The sequence below is a fragment of the Pseudophryne corroboree genome, chromosome 4 (genome assembly GCF_028390025.1).
Source record: "Pseudophryne corroboree isolate aPseCor3 chromosome 4, aPseCor3.hap2, whole genome shotgun sequence".
NCBI lineage: Eukaryota > Metazoa > Chordata > Amphibia > Anura > Myobatrachidae > Pseudophryne > Pseudophryne corroboree.
Genome location: NC_086447.1, coordinates 319,333,642 through 319,337,906, shown reverse-complemented (window position 1 = coordinate 319,337,906; position 4,265 = coordinate 319,333,642). Strand labels below are relative to the sequence as shown.

The 4,265-nt window shown below is 41.9% G+C and overlaps 1 pseudogene; it reads left to right on the top strand.

Annotated features, from left to right (window-relative positions):
• Positions 1-1,492: 1,492 nt before the first annotated feature.
• Positions 1,493-1,610, top strand: LOC134912621 (5S ribosomal RNA; annotated as a pseudogene).
• The last annotated feature ends 2,655 nt before the right edge of the window (positions 1,611-4,265 follow it).

The following is a 4,265-nucleotide window of genomic DNA, read 5'->3' as shown; positions in this document are numbered from 1 at the left end:
CCTCCCTCCAGTGTGTACTCCGAAAGAGTGTTTAGTGCAGCCGCTCACCTTGTCAGCAATCGGCGTACGAGGTTACTTCCAGAAAATGTGGAGAAGATGATGTTCATTAAAATGAATTATAATCAATTCTTCCTTGGAGACATTCACCAGCAGCAATTGCCTCCAGAAAGTACACGGGAACCTGAGATGGTGGATTCCAGTGGGGACGAATTAATAATCTGTGAGGAGGGGATGTACACAGTGAAAGGGGTGATGAATCGGAGGATGAGGAGGAGGTGGACATCTTGCCTCTGTAGAGCCAGTTTGTGCAAGGAGAGATTGATTGCTTTTTTTTTGGTGGGGGCCCAAACCAGCCAGTCATTTCAGTCACAGTCGTGTGGCAGACCCTGTCACTGAAATGATGGGTTCGTTAAAGTGTGCATGTCCTGTTTATACAACATAAGGGTGGGTGGGAGGGCCTGGAAGTGAACAAGCCCAGCGGGTGAAACGCGTTTTCACGGGATCCCAGCAGGAGATTCCTTCAGACATATTCACTGATTACCAGAGGTTCCTGGAGTTGGATTTACACCTATCATGAGTATCAAACCTGTTTGTCTTTTACCTCATAGATGTTAATCACAATCATGGTATAGAGACGTAGTAATTCCAATTTGGTGGTTCTCCACCTACCGCATAGTCTGTGGCCTATCTGACATCTAATTATATGACTTAGTAATTTATCTGTATATGCTTCAGACAACATGCTAACCTTGTGCTAAAACTGTGAATTTACACCATCACACTACCTAGTGCTTAGGCACAGGACGTAGTTGGTTCCAGTTTCCCAGGAACCGTCCATCAATCTTTGTGTTCACGGGATCCCAGCAGGAGATTCCTTCAGACATATTCACTGATTACCAGAGGTTCCTGGAGTTGGATTTACACCTATCATGAGTATCAAACCTGTTTGTCTTTTACCTCATAGATGTTAATCACAATCATGGTATAGAGACGTAGTAATTCCAATTTGGTGGTTCTCCACCTACCGCATAGTCTGTGGCCTATCTGACATCTAATTATCTGACTTAGTAATTTATCTGTATATGCTTCAGACAACATGCTAACCTTGTGCTAAAACTGTGAATTTACACCATCACACTACCTAGTGCTTAGGCACAGGACGTAGTTGGTTCCAGTTTCCCAGGAACCGTCCATCAATCTTTGTGTATTGTGCATGGCATGCTAATTTTTCCTATATAGAGACAACAGGCACGCCATCCTCCTCCCTTGGACAATCTATCCGTTACCCTCAACTCTATCATACCCTCTTTTCACTGACCCAGCCTTTTTCTGTGGACTCTCATCCTCGATCCAGGGGTATCATTTGCCATCAGGTAGATGAGTCCCCCCGCCTAACGAGGAAAGCAGATCCACACCATTACTGCACTTCCCCCCTTTTCCCCATTCTTCTTCACTCCTCTTATATAGGTGCACTCTCATTGGTAGATAGCCTCTCTACTATCATACCACGCTGTTAATGCCCGATCTCGTCCGATCTTGGAAGCTAAGCAGCGTTGGGCCGGGTCAGTACCTCAAAGGAGACTTTTTGGGAATACCTGGTGTTGTAGAGAAGGACACTATTCCCCTTCATTAGAAGGGTGGACACCAACAGCAGGATCACCACTTTTTCACCTCTATACCCCCTCTCCTGTCTTTTCCAAACGTACCCGTTTTTTCTTTCCCCTCCTCTCTGCTTTTCCTTTTCCTTCTGCTCTTCTTTTCCATCCAGCATGGCTATGTCTGCATTATGCTCCAAAAATGGTCAGATATGTCTCTAAATTTCAATTTGTGATTGATGGTATATCTGGTGATCAGTAATTTGTCCGACATTGACCATTGTATTGGTCTTTCAAAGATATATTATTGGATCTCTCTGTTGTCAGTAACACAGAATTTCTGTGCTGGTCAGGAGAAACGGTTGCTAGACTAGCCAGTGTCTGCAACCCTTCTAATCTATCTTGTGTGATTAACGAGACCAGAACATTTCTTTCTTTTTCTCTTTGTCTCCTGCTGTCTTATACCTCTGTTGGTTATTTCCAATAAAGTATAATACAAAATAATAATTTAATTTCATATTAACCAACACCTAGACACTTTCTGATCATAGTGGGATAACAAATAACTTTTAATCAATTTGCTAATAAATATTGCTTTTACAACTTTTTCTATTCATTTTTCAAAAAAATTATATATATATATTTTTTTGATTTTTTTTCCCCTAAGAGTGCGCCCACACCAGAGCTTTCTTTCTCTCCGTGTGTATGTACAGATACTTTCTAGCTCTGGGCGCACCGCCAATAAGGACCATAATTGAGAAAGCGTTTTCCTTCTCAATATCTGTCCACTTTGGCCTCTTTTCCATTCCATTACAATTTATACCGGTGCCAGGTCCTTCTTTTTCTCTTGCTACTCAGAAACTGCAAGGAATTATTCAGTAGCAGTTCTGCTAACCTTTCGTTCGCTATTCTGCTAAGTTAAGATACACTCCCAGAGGGTGGCGGCCTAGCGTTTGCAATGCTGCTAAAAGCAGCTAGCGAGCGGACAACTCGGAATGAGGGCCATAATGGATACATAATGTAATGCATTATTCAGTTTCTCTGTTGTGATTTGTACATACTGTAGTATATATTGTCTCTGGGCACTGGCTCAATGTCATGTAACTTTAGATGTTATTTTTATATTACAGCGTATTCAGATCTATGACACAGCTAGTTTTGTCTCATGAACTTTGGCATTCCTTGAAAGCCCTTTTCTCAATAGCTAAGAGTTTATGTTAGGGCTTGGAAGTAATATCAAACCTATTATTTGCATAAAACTAATGTATAAAACTAATCCTACCTCATGATATCTTGCATGTATTTATTGTTGTTTGTGTGAGACGCGTTTAATGATTTTCAAGTGTAGAATATAGTTTTGAATATATCTGTATATCTCTTTAATTAAAGACCAAAAATTTAAATATTGCAAGATCTGAATTTATTAAGTATGTATTTATTAAAACATTATTTATATAGCGCACAAACATTGTGCAACACTCTGTCAAGAATATTCACATTAGTTCCTTTTGCCTCAGTGAAGCTTATAGTCTATATTCCCTATGACATGAACTCACATACAAATGAAGATACATTTTTGGTGAAAAGCCAATTAATCTACAGTACCATTATGTTTCTGAAGTGTGGAATGATACAAGTGCACCTGAAGGAAACCCTTTTTGAGGAGAGCATACAAACTCCACACATATAGTGCCTTGGTCAGGAGTTGAATTCATAACCTCAATTCTATGAGGCGGTAATGTTAACCACTATTCCAACCTTATTATAGTTTTACTTAAAATTAAGTATAATACCTGGAATATGGCATTCCATCAGTACACTGTAGGGTACTATATAGTGCCCATCCCCATACAGTTCCAAAGATGCTGATTAGTTGGCCAAGGCAGAAAGAATAGACAGAGAAAAGCAAAGGATCTAGGACTGTGCCTTGTGTCTCTCTAACTTCTAAAGAACTCAGAGAGGTGGATACAGAGAAGCAAACAATAAAAGTGTGATTTGATAAGTAGAATGAAAATAATGTCAGAACTGAGTACTGAAAACTTAGGGATTGTCCTGTTTTTATGGAATATGTACATTAGACAGTGATTAAATGTCAGTGTAGTCTCAGTGGAGTGCTGGAATGAAAACGTGACTGATAAGAGTTTAATACATTTATGAGTCAAGAAAGTGTCTGAGGTGGGTTTAGGGGGTTCACTACGATATGCCGGCGGTCGGGCTCCCGGCGACCAGCATACCGGCGCCGGGAGCCCGACCGCCGGCTTACCGACAGTGTGGCGAGCGCAAATGAGCCCCTTGCAGGCTCGCTGCGCTCGCCACACTACGGGCACGGTGGCGCGCTACGCGCGCCACACTATTTTATTCTCCCTCCAGGGGGGTCGTGGACCCCCACGAGGGAGAATAAGTGTTGGTATGACGGCTGTCGGGATCCCGGCGCCGGTATACTGTGCGCCGGGATCCCGTCAGTCGGCATACTGAAGACCACCCGGTTTAGGCAACTCCCAAGCTACATGAGTGCACGTGAGCTGAGAGATGATATTGTAATTTCAGAGAGAGTTTGGCCAACAATGATGTTTTTCAGAAGAAGAGTTATTACTGCATGCTTGAATAATGAAAGAGTGAGAGACTACAGATTTTAGTTAAGGTTGGTATGGGCACAGGAGACAGAGCAAA